Here is a 20,163-nt window from a genome sequence, read left to right as displayed (position 1 = left end):
GCAGCGTTTTCAGCAATCACTGAGGCAGGTCTTGGAGCCACAGCTGACAGGTTCTCACGAGCTCACAGACAGCAGCAGCTGGAGCCACCCGGGAGCAGCCCTCTTGGCAGTGCTCTGCTGGGGATGGGCCACCAGGCCAGGAGGTCAAGGACTTGCTTCCCGGACACAAGTCTGCCACTGACTGTCTGGGTTAGCCTGTGAAAATCTCTCCACCTCCCTGAACCACAGGGTCCTCACCTATAAAATGCTGCTCCTAGAAGCGTCTGAGGATGCATGACAAGGCAGCTGTGAAAGCTCTTTGCCAAAAGGCTGTGCAGAAGTGAGGTGTTGCTAATTTCAAGTGCTGGGACTTCTCCCACTTGGAAACATTCAGGAAGCAAGGGTGGGGAAAGAGAGAGCAGGGACTTGCATATCCAGGACATATGGGGGCCTATATTTGTTGTCCTCCTGCTTAATAGCATTAGTGATTCAAGCTGGTGCTGCCTGTGGAACACTCTGTCTTTCGGGATCCTCAGGGACAGGAGGGGTTTCAGAGCAGCGAGGCTGCAGCCAGCACACAATACAGTGAAAAATAGAGTGATAGCAATGAGGTGCCACGCTCACAGGTTCATACACATGCATTTACACTCCTGACGGCCCCCAACGCTGCCTCGCAACAGCAGCTGGGGCTAATTACAGCCAGATAGCGCCTTCTCCAGCTCTTCTCTCGAAGCTATCAACCCTCCCCACCACTACCACCACCACTCACCCTTGGGGATTGCCTGATCTCTCAGAAGGGGTGCTGCTGATGCCACAGCTAAGTGCCTAGAAAGAACCCGGTGGGGGGTGGAGTGGTACAAGGAAGTAGGAAGCCGCCATGTGTCTTGCGAGCGTGGGTAGAGAGGAGGAGATGAAATGGAAGAGAGCTGGCTGAGATACAGATGCAGCTTTGTGTTAACAGATGTGCTCTCCTGGCAAGAGCGAGCCTAGGCACTTAGCCCCTCCCTTCTCCTTCATCTGGATCCACCCAGGGATCCCCTCTTAACTCTTCTCCCTCTTAAATCCCCAGCTTCCTCTTCAACTCAGCATCTGCCATAAAGCTCAAGAAATGTTGAATAAATGAATGGGTGAATAAATATATAAACCCTCCCCAAACCCTTAGTACTCCCAAACCCTGTTCCCACCTCACAGGCTGTAATGACTCCATGAGCCCTTTCCTCTGCTTTTCTTTCTATATACTCCCTTTGGACAGTGTCAGCTCTCACCTAATATGCTTCTAACTCCCAAATCTCTCCTGGTAGCCCAGACTTTGCCAGCTGCCTGAATGTTCCCCCTGCTCCTCAAACCTAATGTGCCCCACATTAGAGTCTTCAGCAATGACTTCCCCAGGGGTTTTCTAGCAGTGAGTCCCGGTTTGTCAAGGGCGTATGAGAAAGAAGGGCCTGCTGTATGCGCCCCAAGCAGGACAGGGGCAATGAACACATTGGCAAAGTCATCAGGGCAAACTTCTGATCCCAGGGTCTGTCTTCACACCAGGTTACCAAGGTTTTTCCCATCAACCTTTTAACTGTCAGCCCTCCCTCCCACCCATAAGGAAAGCCAAATTAAGAATGAACTGCCAAATTGGAGCTAACTGCCTAATGTGGGCTTCTAATTGGAACCAGGCAAATTGTTTATATAAAGAAAAACCCTTGAAAAGGAGCCCATGTGAATTGGTGAGTTATTTCTTCTTCAGCATGCGCTCTGTCTCCCAATCCCGCTCTCATTGCTTCAGAATCCTGGTATTCCTCCCACCTTCATCCCTCAGCCAGCACATAGACACACACACACACACACACACACACACACACACACACACAGCCTTCCCCTCATTTTCCTTCTCATGAACCTTCACTTCATGTTGGAGCCCTGTCCCCATCATCACTGCAAACCCCCAGGTAAATATTGAACCAAGATTGGTGAAAACTGGAGATATTATTCCACCAAAGCAGTGTTAGAGGGAAGGCCCCCAGAATGTTTACTGAGAGTTCACAAATTATTTCCTGATCTTGGCAAAGATAGAAAATAAAGCCCCCCTTTCCTCCAGGTCCTCCTAGATTTGGAGAGCAGCCAAAGGAATGGATTACAAACACAGTGGCCCTTGGTTCCTGACAGCCTCAGGGCCTATGAAGGCAAAATCCAAGTTTCTTCATTGCTTTTCTCAGGGAGTCTTGAGTATCATACACAAGTACAAATGCAAGGTGTCATTATAACCAGCCATGTTATGACCACATCTAGGGATTTTTAGTTTTTAACACAAGGTGAAAGATGTCTCACCAATTTCAGTTTGACATACAAGATGCAAAGTAATTTATTCAAAGCACTCCTGTGTTTAATTTCAAAACAGTCGTTTATTCACTCAGCAAATCTATGTTGATCATTTCAAAGAGCTGTAATTCATGGTTCCTGCTTTCAAACTCCTCCTTTTCTAGTTGGGAAATGAAAACCCTATATACAAGGGTTAACTGACAACACAAGACCATGCCAACTTCCTTCTCATGCCTGGTGTGGCCTATATGGCTCTCATAGTTTTGGCAATACTGAAAATTTCCACTCTATTGCTTCTGTCACTACTGTTGATCTCTTCTCCAATACAGGGTGGTGAGTAGATGTGTCTCTAGGGTGCCTGGGTTCATATCTGTGTTCCGCCATTCACTAGCTATGTGACCTTGGCCAAGTTATTCAGCCTGTCTGAGTCTGGTGCCTCCTCTGTAATGTGAAGATAATAATAGTAACCTACCTCACAGCATCATAGTGAGAATTAAATGAGTTAATACACACAAAGCACTTAGAATGATACCTGACACATAATCGTTGCTCAATAAATGTTAGTAATTATTATTTTCCTGATGTGCCTACTGTTGTTTGTTAATACCAGAGGTCACAATTCTTATTGGGCTTCCAAGAGAAGCTGGTAAAGTACCATATTCATTCATCCACTCAATCAACAAATATATGTTGAGCATCTACAAGTCCCTGAGTTAAGCACTGGGATCATATAGACAAAGAAGACATGGCCCTTGCCTTTGGGACTAAACAATTCACTGGAAGAAGTCCTGGATTAATAGTGCCCTGATGCACTTGGAAGAACCAAACACAAATCCTCCCTGGAAGAACATGCCCACAACCCAGTTTTCATAGGATTACCGAGGATAAAGTCAGGTTGAACATGAACTCATAATCCAAAATTACAAAGAACATGATGAAGCCAGAAACAATGAAAACAGAATCAGGTCTTCAAAGACCTCAGGTATTGCAATTAGGTGATATAAAATATTAAAAAAGTTTTACATGTATTAAAAAACAAAAGAAGATTTTGAAAACCTTGCCAAAGAACAAGATACTAACAAAAAACTACTTTTTCTGGCCAGGCGTGGACTCAACGCCTGTAATCCCAGAACTTTGGGAGGCCGAGGCGGGTGAAACACTTGAGGTCAGGAGTTCAACACCAGCCTGGCCAACATGGTGAAACCCCATCTCTACTAAAAATACAAAATTAGCAGGGCATGGTGGCATGTGCCCATAATCCCAGCTACTTGGGAGGCTGAGGCAGGAGAATCACTTGAACCCAGTAGGCGGAGGTTGCAGTGAGCTGAGATTGCATGCCACTGTACTCCTGCCTGGGCAACAGAGCAAGCTTCTGTCAAAAAAAAAAACAAAAAAAAAAAAAAAACTTTTTCTCTAAGTATCATCCTTTTATAGATAGCAAAGAGAAGTGAGGTGACTCCTTCAATGTTACATAGCTAATAATGAGGGATTTAAATCAGGATTTCAGTGTCTATTATTTTTTGGCAAACTCAATGACTGGAGTTGTATTATTTCTTCCCTGAGTCATTCATCAAGTGAGATGATTACAAAGTACTATGCTAAGTCTATAAAAGAAATAAAGATGAACGAAATAGAGTCCTTGCCCTCAAGTAGCTTAAAATTCAGTAGAGAGGCAAGACTACACACATATAAAAATAATTATTAATATCAGGCTGTGTGGTAGAAACTACTGTGGTCTGGAACAGTAGGAGATGAGAATTGAGCAATTCTTGAAGAACAGGGTGGATCTACAGGGAAGACAAGCTTTGAATTGTCTAGTGGGGTAGAAGAGATGGAACAGTCTGATAAAAGCCATGGAGAAAGTGAACCTACAGAGCAGTTGAAGGAGTAGCAAGTGCATTTGGCCAGTGCGCTGGATACACGTAGGGGCAGACCTGTGCCATCGCATTGGACCCTGAACTCAGAAGAGCCCTATGCTTGGTTTAATGCTCTCCTTTGCTGCTATCTTGAAATCCTTGATTATTTTTTAACACAGAGTTCCACATTTTCATTTTGCACCAGGACCCTCAGATGATGTGTCTGGTCTTCCATAGGGGAATAGGGGGAGGTATGGTTGGGAAGGCAGACCACTCTTGGGAAGGAAGGATCTGGAATTCCACTTTGAAATTTGCCCTGCAGACAATGAGGAATGACTGAAAGTGTTTGAGCAGGGGAGGGATAGGGTGACTGTGGTTTTAGAAAGCCAAATCTTGGAGAGGGGGTGAGTGTTCAGATGGCATCAGAGAAAAAGGAGAGATGGGAAATAGTCAGAAGGCTATTGCAATAAAGCAATGGGGGCCTGGACAGAAATAGTGGCTGATGATATAGAGAAGAGGAAAAGGTCATCGTTGATTCAGTTATTCATTCTGCAGATGGTTATGGCTATTGAGCACCTATAATGTGTTAGTGTTTGTGCTAGAAGCTGGGATACAGGAAGGTACAAGGCTCTGTCCCTAACCTCAAGTTACTTACAGTTCAGTGAGGGAGGCAGATAAGTAAACAGACTATGGCAGCCTGATAGCCCTGTGTGCTAAGGGCTAGGATCAGATTACATTTAGATTGTTGTGGGAGCCTAGAGAAAGGGTCCAGACAGAGAATTCTGAGATTCCCAAGAAGTGATATCTGAGCTGCATCCTGAAGGCCACAGACAAGGCACAGAAGGTCACTCCAAAAAGAGGGAACAAGACGTACAGAATCATGGAACATCTACTGTGTGCCAGGTGGGGATCCTAGCTCTCAGACTGGTAGAGAAAGCAGACAACTAACCAGAGAAGAACAAGAGAATGTATCCAGTGTTGTGGATATGTTGTGGACACTGTGGGAGTACAGAGGAGGGGCATCTAACCTGGACTGGACGGGCGGGGAAAACTGCTCCTTAGAGGTGCCTTCTGAGCTATGTGTTGTAGATGAGATGGTGTTAGCTGGGTGAAGGGAGGGAGGAAGGGATGGGCACAGCAGTGGGAATGATGTGTGCAAATGCACAGAGGTAAGAGACCATGTGTGGCTCTAAGAGAATTGTAAATGACTCCCTGTGATTCAATTCTAGAATGAACAAGCAAGAGCATGGGGTTGGGGGTGGTTATGACCAAAGAGATAGACCTTAAATGCCAAGCTAAGGAGTTTGGACTTCCTCCTTTAGAGCAGTAGTTCTCAGCCTTGACTGTATATTAGAAGCGCCTGGGGAACTTTAAAAAAAATACTTATGACTGGATCCCACCCCTAGAAACTGATTTAATTACGCTGCAGGAGAGGCATTAGAACTTTTAAAAGCTCCTTCCATTTATTTGAATGTGCAGCCAGGATTGAGAACCATGGCTCTAGGGGGCCAGTTCTCAAATTTGAGTGCTCATCAGAATCACCTGGAGGGCTGTTAAACACAGAGTCGGGTGAGCACTCTCAGAGTTTCTGATTCAGTAGGTACTCTAATGAGTATGTACTCTAACAAGCTGCCAGAGATGCTGGTGTTGCTGGCCCCAGGACCCATATTTTGAGAGCCTCAAGTCTCAGGTGTTGTGAGGCTATTTACAAGTGTTAAGTGGAGGGGATGGAGGTGTGAAATGATTTGATTTGCATGTTTGAAAGATCACTCAGGCCACTTTGGGGAGAATGGTCACAGAGGAGAAACAAGAGAAGGTGAGAAAACCGGAAGGTATTGTAGGAATCAAGGCAAGAGATGTCTGGAGGTGGGAGGAGTCCTGAACTAAAGCCCTGGCAGTAGGAATGGAGAAAAGAGGTGACATTCAAAGAATGCTTAGGAAATACACTTGGCAGAGCTTAGTGACTGGCTGAATGTAGAGGTGAGAAATAAAGATGAGTGAACTACAACTCTTGGGTTTTTGCCCTGGGCAACCAGTGACTCCAATTTTACTGGGCATGGTAGTTACTGTAACAAAAAGTTAAATGTGTTACCAGGCTTAGGGTAGGACATAGGAGAGGGGGGCATTTCTGCCCTCAAATCTCATAGCAATAGTCCCAGGGAATTCAACAGGCATCTCTCATTGTCCACTCAATCCCTATTTTCAGCACCATGAGTCCTCACCTTGACCCTAATCAACTTGGGATTCTCCTCAAAGTACTTACAAAGGAAAAGGAAGACGGTGACTACCCTGACATGATGGCCACCCACCCGAGCTCCAGGTATGAAGTCTGCTCCTCTGGAATTACTCTAGGTATGTTTACTTTATTCTTTCATCATTTTAACAAATATGTATAGGGCTGCTGCCCAGAGGAATTTAAAAATATTCAGATGCCATGTCTCACACATAGGTAAGGAATTCATATCTCCTCTTACATAACCAACAAAGCAAATGCAGCTTAAGTACAGCCTGAAAAATAATTCATTCTACATAGATTTAAAATGTCTAAAAATGAGCAGTTTTCCAGTGCATCATTGGTCATGACTATTTGTAAGTCTCCTCCGTGGGCAAGTAGACTACCAGCAATCAACAAGACCAGCAGGAATGATGGATGGGATAATTGTCCATTAGGGTACAGATAACTTCTGTATCGTGGGAAGGTTCGACAAGATAGAGACATGATAGATGGAAGAAGAGTTAGCTAATATAATAGGAGTTGCAGCTCCATTCTGGTAGTAACTATTCTCTGGCTGAATCGATGATTAATCAAAGACACATTCTCATTTGAAACACTTTGCTCACCAGTGCACAACCCCCACTTTAGGTTAAATTTAATAGCATCATTAAAAACTGCTGTTCAAGACATTCAAATTACTTCTCTCCAAAAGAAATCAAGCCACAATAGAGAATGCTTTTGTGAACCCCTGGAGGGCAAGGGCCATGCAGGATGTGTGTGTGTGTGTGTGTGTGTGTGTGTGTGTGTGTGTGTGTGTTTGTGTGTGTGTGCGCGCGCCCGCTAAACTTATAAATCCTCAATGCCTAGCACAGGAGCTGACACAGAGCACTCAATTAATGTTTGTTAAAGTGAAGTGAAATAAATACGTTTGTCTATTCATTCATCTGTTTATTCCTTCAACAGACATTCATTAAATATAGGAATTAAAGAGCTCAGGCCCTGGAACTAGATGCTTCAGGCTTCAAATTCCAGCTCCAACCAGCTATATGATCTTGAGCAAATGACTTAGCCTCTCTCAGCCTGATGCCTGCTCTGTAATATGGGGGAAATAATAGTACTTGCTCCTGTAGGACTGCGTGAAGATTAAATGAATTAGTGACTGTTTAGCACAGGCCCTGGCCCATAGTAAGTACTCACTATAGGGCAACTGTTATTGTTGTTGTATATGTTAGGCTAGGCCTTTCTCAAGTAACTAGGTCATTAGAAGAAGCACAGAACCTCTTAAGAAATGACAAGGCTTTTGGCCAAAGCTGGTTTTCATTAAAGTGGTTATTTATGGTTCCCAGCCCAGAGCCCCACTGCCCTAGGCCTGCCATTCCTGGCCTGGTGCCCTCCTGTGGCAGCACAGGCTGTCTCTAGGTGGGTTGTGCTCTCTAGAGAAGCCTGAGAAATTGCGGAGTGGGAAGGTGAAGGAAGAAGGTAAGAGCTGGCCAGGATCCAATTACCCATCAACATGCAACCCCTGCCACACCCCCATCATTAACTCCCTTGGTTGCCTTTCTGTGCTTTTGTATAGCTCTTCCTGGCAACATTTCTACCTACTAATTGCTATTTCTAATGTTTATCCTCTTGGCTCAGTTGAACAAGATTATCCTTGATTTTAATTTTAATTTTCAGGCGACATAGTAGAGAATACTTGACTTGGGAGCAGGAGGCAAGGGAAGCGATACAACTCAGTGATTATAAGAGGATTCTGACATAGAAACAACTGGTCACTGAAGAGCTGTGTGACCTAGACATTACCTAATGTCTCTGAGTCTCAGCTGTAGAAAAGGGAAAGCGAGAATACTGTTGTCAAGACTAAATGAAAACCACCTAGCATACTGCCTGGTTAACAGTAAAGCACTCAATAAATGGTGACTATGACTATTATTTTGAGGTCCTTGATCTGGAAACAGAAGCCCAGAGAGATTAACGGGACAACACTCATGTTGTTATTTGGTGGCAGAGCCTTCTTGCTCCTTGTTCTCACCACTAACCCAGGCCTGCCCCTTTCAAACCTTTTACAGAACCCCATTTACACATACTCTGATATACTATTTATAATTACATGCTTGGTTTTTTGCCTGAGGTAGATTTAATAAATTCAAGTGTATTCGTCCCATAGCTGTCTGCCTGGAAGGTCTTATGAACAACTCCAGGGCAGGAGCCATAGGTTGCTCATCTAATATGTGCTCAATAAATGATTGGTGAGTGAGTGTCAAGCTTGCAGTCAATTACCTACCTGAGTTATGGATGTCCCATACCTCCTGTGTTACATTACAAGCAGTGCACAAAAGTAGAATGGGTGCAAGGGACTCATGTAGGCCTGGGTTTGAACTCTACAACTGGTAGCTGGGTTCAAAGCACCTAGGAGTGCTGGAAAAATGCAGTTCTGGATAAATAGAGGAGGAGAAACAGTAGCAGTAGTAGTAATAGTAGTAGCAGCAGCAACAGCAGCAGTAGTATCAGCAAAAAGTGGAGTAAGAAAACTTTTCTAAGGATGAATTTTGTCCTCAAGAGCTGTGACGGGCCCACAATATGCTATGTGGAGGAAGTGTAGTGTAACTGAGTCAGATAAACCTGGGTTTGAATCCTACCTCTCAACTTATTAACTGAGTGTGACCTTGCATTATGTTTCCTGAGCCTCAGTCTCTTCATTGTAAAATTAAGATAATGATAGTACCTACCTCACAGCTTTGTGATGAGGATGAAATAAGATATGGTATATAAAGCATATCATAGCACAACACCTCACTCATAATGTCTCAAAAAAAGCTATTTGATGAATTAATGAATGTGCATCTTTAGCAAAATGCCATGAAAAAACTACAGACATCCTTCAGCATCTGCCTGAGAGGAGAAGGAGGAAGAGACAATTCCAAATAAGAACTGTCTCAATACTTAACCACCTGTTTCTTACCATGCAACACCTAACGTTGGAAGCACTGGAAAAAATTGCGTGATCAGAACAAACCATTCCCGGTGAATGCATAGATGATGTGATGCTATTTCACATCATATCTACACAGTTGCTGGATCTGAGAGAGTCCTTCAGAGTGTGAATAAGTGTTTGAAAAGACAAGTACAGGGCCTGACACATATGGAATAGTTGATCATCTTAGTTCCTTTCCTACCCTTCTCCCAAATGGGTGGAAACAAACACACCACTAACCAACAAAGCAGCAACAGAAAAACTGAGTTAAAGTGGTTGAGAACTGATCATGGCAGTGACCTTACTGAATGGACCCTTCACTCTTGGCTCTAGTGTGACCTGCCAGCCTGGAGAGACTCTCAGGCTGAGCAATTAACCCTGGCAGAAAAGTCATGATGCCACCACATCTGCTCCTTCTCCTTCTCCTTCTTCTCCTTCTCCTTCTCCTTCCTCTTTCTTTTTCTTTTTCTTTTTCTTTTTCTTTTTTTTTTTTTGAGACCGAGTCTCACTCTGTTGCCCAGGTTGGAGTGCAATGGCACAATCCTGGCTCACTGTAACCTCAACCTCCCAGGTTCAAGCAATTCTCCTGTCTCAGACTCCCGAGTAGCTGGGATTACAGATATGTGCCACCATGCCCGGCTAATTTTTGTATTTTTAGTAGGGACAGGGTTTCGCCATGTTGGCCAAGGCTGGTCTCCAACACCTGACCTCAGGTGATCTGCCTGCCTCGGCCACCCAAAGTGCTGGGATTACAGGCGTGAGACACCACGCCCGGCCTCTTCTGTCTGCTCTATGAGCATGAAGGGTACAGGACATGACAGGGCGGGATCAACTCACGGCCTAGGCTACAAAAACTGTCTTTTCTCCTCTTTCTGTTCTTTGCCCCTCAGCCCCCAGTTCTTGTTTGGACATGCACTGAGAATAGCATTTAGGATTCCTGCATTCTCTATCTCTTTTTTAATGTTTGGATTGGCTGTTCGCCAAGGCAACTGAATAGCATTTTCAAGGAGCAGGTGAGTTTGGGGAAGATCTCTTATCTTTTCCAATATATTAACTCCATGTGAATTAAAGCCATCAGAGACCCTCTTGGAAAGAGCATATAAGTTCTCCCAGGGCTTCCAAATTAAAGTCCCTACAAGAGACCCAACAAGGTTGTCATTTTTAAGGGAAAAATACCCAGGCATGGTAGTTGCTGCTAGGAAATTTGAGAAGTGACCTGCAGGTTACATTTCTGATGTGAAAACCACTTTGTGTTCTTTGTAAGCAACTGTTTGATGTGTGGCATTGCAGTCATGGGTGTGAAACATCTGGTTTTAACCAGAATGTGGGTGATTTGCTCACAACTGGGGAGGACAGGTAAATATATGGCTTTGCCTCCTGGTCTCGTATCTGGCCCAGACATGCAAATTCCAGTCTGCAAACTTATTCTTCTCTGCCAGGATTCAATAGGTTAATGTCAGCAATTGGCAGAGGTCTGCCTGTGGTTACACTGAGTGGCACATGGCAACAGGTAAGGACAACAAAAGGCTGCCAGAAAAGGGAGCCCAGCTTGTCTGAGGGCCAGGTAATCTGACTTGCCAGTCAGGGGAGGGAACAGGTCCTGGTTCTGGGCCAATACTGGAAGTACAGAGAACAGAACCAGAAGAAACCCGGACAGGGAAAAAGAGACAACAGCTACCATTTGTTGAGCACTTACTCTGTGCCAGGCACTATGCCAAGTCTGGGTGTGTTCTCTCATTTGATCCCAGCCAGAGCCCCATTTTCCAGAAAGGGAAGCTGCAGCCATAAGGCAAAAATAGATCAAAACTGGGAACTTAGAACAACACAAATACCAAAGCACCCAGAAGGCAAAGCAGTTGGAGCCAGTTGCCAAGAAAACTTCAGGAACCTGTGTTCCTTATAGCCATGGCCATTGGGATTTGGCGATTTGCATCTAAGCCACTCCATCCCTTCAGTTGACTCCCTTATTGGGTCAGCTTTTCCTGTCACACCTCAAGGTGGTTGGCAAAGGCACAGAGCTGGTTTGGCAAGGACTGGGACCAGAAGAGGGATGAACAGGTGTCTGCAACAGATTCCTTTGAAGAATACTTTAATGGCCATATGCCATAAAACTCAGGCTAGCATGCCAGTGGAAGAAGAGGATCAATGAGTTGAAATAGACAAATTGGCACATGAATCTGAGCTTTGTTTACACTTCTATAATCAATGTTACTCATTGCCTTGTGTGGAAATAAGATGTTCTGCCATCAGTAATACCTGTCGATAAATGCAAATATGCTCGAATTACATTAGCAGAGACTCCTGCTTAAGCATACTGACAATTGCAATGAAAGCACAAGTCCTACTGAAACCAGCACACAATACAAGTCGCAACACAACTCTGACCCGTGACTTATCTACAGTCTTCCCTCGCAGACATTAGGTCTCATTTGTTCTTGAGCCAAAATTGTTCTTGGCTCTGATCAGCAGTTAGTGAACAAATGACACTGTATTGCAGCAACCTGCCACTAGGGTGTACAACTCCCACATGCATGAAAAGCAAGCATCTCTCACCTTCAGACTGCTGTGCCTACAAGCAGCAAAGTCCAAGTGCATGAAAAGAGTTAAATCCTGCTTGGTCCCTTGAAGGGCTAGAAAGCATTTTAAAGGTGACATACATCAGAGTGATCCATTTACACTGGCTGGGCTGTGCAACAAAGTCAGAGGGGCTGGATGAGAACTTTAAACAATGACAACACAGTTGCATTCCCAGCTGTGTTAAATGACCAGCATATCATGATTGCCTTTTCACGCAAATATCAATGACATAATCCTAACAGGCTTGCAGCTCTCTCGCTGGCGTAATAAAACAATGACCCAATTATTTTCAAGGGCTGAGGCAGCAGATGCAATGACTGGGTATGTTGTGCAGGGCGCTGTGTGTGATAGACGGGGCACAGTAGGGCAGCAAACTGTGTGCTGAGGATCGGAAACCTGCCTCCCGAGCCAAAACTCCTGCCATTCATCTGGTCGGAATAAAAATAAAGCCATTCAGTATGAAAGTTCCCACTTGTTCTCACGACGGAGGCCAGTTGGGAAAATGTGGTGCAGCACTGACTGAAGCAAATTCTGTTTAAAAAACCAGCCGGTTTGTGGGTATTTGTTTATTTATAACTGCCCCACCACCACCTCCCCACACCCTGCCTCATTCTGCAAAGGATTTGAGATGGGATTGGAACACTGAAAGTTTGTTTAAGTCCTAAACAGGTCCAGCTACTTTTTAGACCGATGACAAAATGAAACCTTTTGGATCAAGCCCCTTGCTCTGTGGAACACTGCTTTGATTTTCCCAGTCGGAGCTAGTCCTCCTTGTACCCTGTGGTGAGAGGGACCTCTTGCACCAGAATACCCTTGTACCCAGTGCTATGCTTGACCAGGGAAATACACATGAGCCCATAAGCCTGAAGCCTGAAAATATTAAGGAATATGGATTCACTTACTCCCTCACTCATTTGCTCATTCAACGAATATTCCTTGGTAGCTATTCCAGAACAAGCTCTCTTCCAGGCACAGGGGAAGCAAACATGAGTAAGATCCAGTCTCTGCACTTGAGAAGCTCCTCGTCTAGTAGGAAGGACAGACAAGTAAACAAACCCCTGTTCTGCAATGTGGCCAGTGCTGTAGTAGAATCGTGCCTGGGGGTGGCGTGGGAGGTGTAGGGTAACATGAGGTAGGGGCTGCAGGTGGCATAGATGATTTAGTTTGTGGACTTGGACTCAGACTGCCTTGAGTTCAACTTTTGGTTCTGCCTCTTGCTAGCTGTGTGACCTTGGGCACTTTTCTTAACATCCCAGAGCCTCAATTCCTTCATCTGTTAAATGGAGCTAATAATAGAGTTGACGTCATTGGGTTATGATGAGGATTAAATGAGATAATCTGTGTAGAACACTTAGAACAGTTCCTGGCACATAGTAAATACCCAATAAAAACTTAGCTTTTCATGCTTTTTATTTCTTTTGTTTAATTTCATAAGACTGTGTCTGGCGATGAGACTCCAAGGACTGGTTTCTAAAACAGAACTGTTTTCAACAAACTCTTCCCTTTTAGCCTGATTTTTTTTCCTATGGAATGACACAGTTCTGCCATAATTTTTCCCTCAGCAACCATATGTCTGGCAAGAACCTCAGGAAGAAAATATTTTCCAGATGGTTTTGCTTATGTCAGCCTACTATGTGCCAAGCACCACTCTAGAGGAGAGGGACACATTGCTGAGTGACACAGACAAGGTCCCTGTCCTCTTGGAGCTTACATTCCAGTGGGAGAGACATCCATAAATAGACAAATATAAATAGACATAATTACCCAGAGCAGTAAGTGGGGTTAAGGAAGCATTGCTAATAAAAGAAATGTAAGGGAGGAACAGGAGGCATCTAACTGTGGGTGGTCAGAGAAGGCTCTTCTCAGGAGGTAACGTTAAGCTGAGACTGAAAGGTTAGGAAGGAGCCTCCCATGCCAAAAGCAAGAGGAAGGGCAGTCCGGGCAGGAGAACGTGCAAAGGCCCTGGGGCGGGAAAAGACAGAGAATGTTGAAGAAATTGAAAGACCAGTGTGGCTGAGACACAGAGCCCTAGGAGGGAGGTAAAGCCGGCAGGATTAGTACATGCATTTTGAAGCTGAGGAAATGGAAAGCCCAGAGAGATGAATGGACTTACCCACAATGCCTTGCACAAGGTAGGCGCTCCATATGTTGTAGAATTCACAGTCAGTAGGGCGGGGCTGAGGCCCTTTGCCTTCCAAATCGGACTGAGATTTCCCACCACAACTAGGAATCAGCTACCCAGGGAGACTGAAACATACAGTCGTTTTTGTTGGTGAGTCATAGGCAATGCACATTAGAGTGTGGGGTCGAGTGGCCCCAGCTGCTGCCTGTGTGTGTAAAGGGCGGGGGTGGGCTCAGGCCGTGGCTGAAGCTTTTTAGCATGTTTATGATGAGCTGAAAGAACTCACTGCTTAATTTAAAATACGGCTCACACATACACATACAATTCAGCAGCTGGAGGAGCTGCCGGGAAATGAGAATAAGTGTAGAAAATTGGAGAATCAGGAATATCAGGTATTCGGCTCCGTTTCCCAGCTCCCATGCGCTGTCTCTGATCCCATAAGGTCCCATCTTCCCTAACAAACTCTGGGAGGTCAAGACATGGTTGGAGACCGTGGCAGTTTGGGGAAGGGAGGCCTCGCCAGAGCTCTTGATGCTAGCTACACTGATTGCCCCACCCGGTCTTAAGCTTGCCTGCCTTCCTCTCGTTCATGTTCCTTGAAATCTGACGGCTGGAAAAACTCATTTGGCCCTGATTACTAACCGCCTGTGCTAGCTGCTGCTTTTCCTGATTGTGTGTATCTTGCCTCCTCAACCACACGGGGGCCTTCGGCACACACTTGAGGAATTGAGTTGTTTTCTTCTGTATTCATCGCAGCTCTCAGCACAGTAGTATTTACACAGTGAGAGACTCGAGTGTGTTTGCTCATGGGTTGCAAGATAGTATCATTTGAAAAGCCTTTGGGGCAGAGTACCTGCTCTTAATTTAAAAAATAAGAACCTCAACTTGACAAAAATGTGTTAGACCATCAGGCGTGTCTCTGGTTTCTTTCACATTTTTCCTCTACACCCAGAGTCCCCGGCCTGCCTCCCAGATGAACCTACAGCCTCTCAATCAAAATGCTCCACAAGTCATCTCTTTGGGTTCTTTGCTCAGAATATCCCTTCTGACTGGGATGCCCTCTCTCCCAACTCTACCAATCATAACCCCATCTCACCCTTCAAGGCCAAATGTAAATGCCATCTCTGGCATGAAGCTTTTCCAGGCACAATTCATTGCTCTTGCCCCTGAATGTGGCACCCTGTGTCTACCTCTTTTATGGTACAGGCTGGTGGACTGGAATGACCTGGTTTCAAATTCGAACTCCATCACTTCCCAAGGCTACCTCCATTTTCTCTTCTAGAAAAAGGGATAACAACATCAGCCTCAATGGGATGTTGGAAGTTGCCAATAAAATAATATCTGCAGCCCACATAGCACAAGACTTGGCCTCCAGAGCTCAGTAAGTGTTTTTTGTCATCATCATCATCTTCATCATCTCTGGGGAGCAGAAGAATGTAATAGTTCCAGAACTGGTTTGGTACGTTCTTAACCATGTGACCTTGGGCCAGTCTCTTCCTCTCTGAGGCTCTGTTTCCTCATGTGTATAAAATGAAGTGATAATAGTTTACCCACCTCCATCACAAAACCTGCTGGGAAGATGCAAAGACATAATAATGTAGGCAAGGTAAACTGCTAAGCACAGGACTTATCACATTAAAAAAAAATGCTCATTTGGGTCTACACACCCCTACAACCTAGAAAACTCCTTTAAAGGCACAGACAATATTTTACTTATCTTTGCATCTCTTGCTGCCTAGCCTAGCCCATAACCTCTGCAGCTAGCAGACCCACAATAAATCATTGTTGAATTGAATTGAAAACCCAAACCAGATGTGCCTCCTCCCCTGTCAAATGAAGCTTTCAAGCTGGCAGGTTGGGCCTGCTGCCTCTTCACTCCCCCTCCCTCCAAGCTGAGCAGCCGCCATTGTCTAGGCCCGGCTCTGGGGAATGAGGCAGTGCCGAGAGGAGGGATTCAGAGTGGGTAAGGATAGATGGCACTAGGTGGGATGAGTGCGGTAGGGAAGAGCACTCTGTCTGTTCCTGGTGACCCCAAACTGACTGCCTTCGAAGGGGGCTGTCCTGAAGTCTCTGTTGAATGAAAAGCGGTGACAGTCCAAAAGCCCTTCGCCACCCAGCGCCTAGCTGTGGAGGAAACCCAGCTTTCCCCCAAAAACCGAAAACTGGAAGTAAATGAAGATATCGGGAGAAAGCTTCCTCTTCCTTTAGCAAAGATAGTGATACAGACGTTCAGAGAGGTTCAGCTCTGAAATCATGAGGCCAAGATTTGAAGCTGAGTTCAGCTGGCACCATGGGCATGCTCTAACCACTGGGCAACCTTGCCTCTAAGCTAATCTTGCTATAGAAGGACAGGAGTATGTATTCACCCTTCCCACCAACCCCACAGGACCCTTAGAAGCAGAACGTAGGGCTTTAATGGTGGAAGATACTTTAAAAAGTACAAATCTGTTACAAAACTACAAAAAGAGGCCCATGTCTTCAGTGTTTCTGAGCCAGAGCTATACAGACAGGGCACAGGGGGTAGCATGCTAACCAGCACAGAGTCAAGGTAATGGGCCACACACCTGAACATGGCCACTTGGATTGTAACTCTAGCTCTGTCACATGCTAGCCTGAGTGACCCCGGGCAAGTGATTTAACACCCCTGTGCCTCCATTTTCCCATCTGTCATATGATATTAATAATAGTACCTCCTCACAGGGTTGTCTCTGAGGAGTAAATAGTCTAACATTTGTAAAGCAGTTACCATGTGCCCGGGACATGGTAAACATTAAACAACGGTTCGTTAAATCAAAATAAATACATACCTCTGTCCCTTTGTAGCCAGACTAGTCTAGAGGCACCATTGCCAGATGGTTAGTGTGTGCCCATGGAACCAGCTGAACTCGGCTTCAAATCCTGGTCTCATGATTTCAGAGCTGAGCCTTTATGAAACTCAGTTTGACCATCTCTACCATGAGAACAATAACAGTCCCTTCCCCACAGGCTGTTGAGAGTTTTAAATGAGATATCTCCAAAGTCCAGAACACACTGCCTTGCCACGGCAGAGTGAGTAAGCACCTAATTAAGGCAGAGTATTCATCATCTGAGTCTGCTTCCCATTTTTTTTTTTTTTTTTTTTTTTTTTTGCTTCTTCTGGGTTAAGTTAACCCACGATATATAGTTTTGGAAATCTTGCAGCAGTAAAGGAACAATTTCATCATTTTGCCAATGAAATTCCTAAACATTTTATTCAAGAGCCAGAAAAGGCAAACGTTTTTGGTCATTTCTAAATGAATGAAGCATGGACAATCAGTTTCCCCACTCAGCGAACCTGACTCCCAAAGCTATAGAAGTCACTTTGCAGGACAAAATTGAAGGAATGAGTACTTTACTGCAAACAAAAGCCATCTTTGTTTGCGGCCCGGCTTTGGGAGAAAAGAAATACCTCAACCCAGGAGCTTGGAAAATTCTTGAAAGTTCTCATTTTATTCCAGCAAATCCAACCTAATTGGCAACATTCCTGACCATGCAAACCTGAGTCAGAATGAGTCGCCTTTACCCACCTGTCTCCCCACAGCACCCAGAACCCAGCAGAGTACATTGGGCATCAATACATATTGGTTGTCGATTCCTCCATGGGAGCCCCAAATTCCATTTCTACAATGTCTGCTACATTGCCAAAACAATCCAAAAGCAGCACTAAAGAACATTTTGAAAATGGGGAAAAAAGCACCCATCACTCACCACTCTAACACAACTCTTAGTTTTGTGTGGAAAGTTCTCTTCCAGTCTTTATCCACGTGCAGACATATTTTTATAGCACTGTAGTCATAGGGAAAAACTGCAGCAGCTTCAGCCAAGAATCAGATACCATACAGCTCATGTCACTAAACTTTCCAAGTGAGAGCTTTTTCTTCTTTCATTCACTCCATTCATTCATTAATTCAGTCATTCAGCAAACATAGATTTAACCATGGCTCTGGTGCTACGGCCTTGGGGAGTACAGAGATGACTAAGGCACAATCCCAGTTCTCAAGCTGCTTCCAGTTTAATGGGGGAAACAGACAAGACAGCAGGAAATTATAACACACTGGGATAAATATGAATGCTGTGAACGCACAGAAGAGGAACATTTAAAGTGGGCAGGAAAGGGTGTGGAGGATGGGGAGGCAGAGAATATATATATATATGCTTTCTTCTTTCTTCAGAAGAAAGCAAGGTGTCATCAGGTGGCCAAAAATAGTTCTGTGTGACTGCATGGGCAAGTGGTAGTGGATGCAGTGAGAAAGGAAGGATGGGGCCAAATCATTAAGATCAAAGGTTTCTGTTTCATTCTGAAGACTGAGGGGAAGCTCTGGAAGGACTTTAAGCAGAGTAGTAGCACAGTCAGATGTGCATTTTAGAAAGATTGTCCCAGCAACAGAATGGAAGGTAGATTGTAGGGCATGAGATAGGTAACAGGGGAGCCATTTAGCAGCTTGTCACAATAATTCATCAAGATAAGGAAGGTCTAAACGAATGAGATGGCTTCTCCACATACAAATTGTGTCACGTTAGTGAGTGACTTAACCTGTCTGTGCCTCAGCTTCCTCCTCTGTAAAGCAAAAATAACAAGAGTATTGCCCTTGCAGGGCTGCTGGCAGAATTAAATGAAATACTGCATGCAAAGCACCTGGCACAGTGGCTGGTACCTAGAAGACACTCAATACATATCACTTCCCTTTCCCCTCATCCTTTTTCCTCCACTTCATCCTTTCTTAAAGGCTGGCATGGTATGGAGCATGGAAGTGGCCAAAGCAGACTCTAACCCAGACAGTCTGACTCCAGAGGGCAGTGGAGAAAGTTTGCAAGTGCTATTGTCAGGACAGTTACTTAGAAGGATTGTTTAGCTGAGTCGAGGGCCCCGCTGAGGTTGGAAACTATGACTTTCTGGTGGGACTAACCAACAAAGTGATGGGATTTTCTCCAGCAATGTTCCTCCATCTGGGCATAAGTACAGAGGAGGAAACTGTCGGTTAAATTTATCCAGACTTGGGATTTTGCCTCATGGATGCAGCAGAAAGACACAGGGCAAGGGAACTGGGGATATACGCAAGATTCTGAAAGCAAACAGACCTGACTTCAAATCTCATCTCTGCTGTGGGACTTTGGGTAAGTCACTCAACCTCTCTGAGCCTCAGTCACCTCATTAAAAGGAAAACCACAATAGTATCTTCCTCATAAAGTTATTGTGAGGATAACATGAGATTACTGAAATGATGTCATAAGATGGGTAGTATATGCCTGGCACATACATATTAGTTGTTATTCTTATCATCATCATCATCATGTTCGAGGATGGAGAGGGAAGGTAGTAAGGTGAAAGGGGCTGATGGGATGGAAGAAATGGATGGAGGGGGCTCAAAAACCTGGAGAGCCTCCTGAGGTAAAAAGAAGAGCGTTGAGGCCAGCCAGCAAGGTGTAGATGGTAGGGGGTTCTGACTGATGATGAAGCATGGTAAGGCTAGGATGAGAGTGTGTCCTGTACATGGATCACGGATGTCCAACTCACCCAGAATGATGTCAGGACTTGGGGTGGAGAAGAAGACAATGAGCCAGATGTCGAACTCTTCGTTGAATGTGGGGGTAGGGGGGGTTGACCAGGAGGGGATGGTTATAAAGAAGCGTCAACGAGGAGAGAAGTAGCCAGATGGCATGAGAAGGAGGAGTTCTTGGCTGAGGACGGAGGACTAACAGCCTGGAAGCAAACAGGGGAAGCTAGAGCACAGACCCCACCTCCCAGCCCTAGGGTGCCTGTAGTGTGGGAGTGTGGACAGTATCCACTAGAGGGCGCTGGTGGCAAAGCCGTGAGATCCGCCGTGGAGACTCAGGTTTCAGCACTTCCAGGCCCGGAGGTAGACAATAGTGTTCTGTAAAATTTATCCAGGGTGTAGGGGGAATTGTTTACTGCAAGGTGGGGGCTTCCAGAGGGTACTGAGAAGAGTGAGAGAGGGCAGTAGTGGGGAGGTGGATGAGTCGGGGTGGCGGGGATGGGAGCACTGAGCAGTATGAGGATGGTATGGGAGAGGACAGATGACGAGCAGGGAGGCTTAACGTTTGGGCTGTGGCCAAGAACTGGGGGATGTGAAGCCTGGTGGGATTAACTGTCCTC

The 20,163-nt window shown here is 45.2% G+C and overlaps 1 protein-coding gene across 1 annotated transcript in view; it reads right to left on the bottom strand.

The window, feature by feature from the left end:
- Positions 1-18,091, bottom strand: part of RTL9 (retrotransposon Gag like 9) — a 41,216-nt gene extending 23,125 nt beyond the window's left edge. The window contains exons 1-2 of the mRNA XM_054473167.2: positions 17,757-18,091; positions 14,022-14,155 (exon numbers count right to left, since the gene is read on the bottom strand). The gene's annotated coding sequence lies outside the window, so the exon portion shown is untranslated. The remainder of the gene's footprint in view (positions 1-14,021; positions 14,156-17,756) is intronic.
- Positions 18,092-20,163: the final 2,072 nt, after the last annotated feature.

Source organism: Pongo pygmaeus, chromosome X (genome assembly GCF_028885625.2).
Source record: "Pongo pygmaeus isolate AG05252 chromosome X, NHGRI_mPonPyg2-v2.0_pri, whole genome shotgun sequence".
In the NCBI taxonomy this organism is placed as follows: domain Eukaryota; kingdom Metazoa; phylum Chordata; class Mammalia; order Primates; family Hominidae; genus Pongo; species Pongo pygmaeus.
This window is presented reverse-complemented; position numbering and strand designations above follow the sequence as displayed.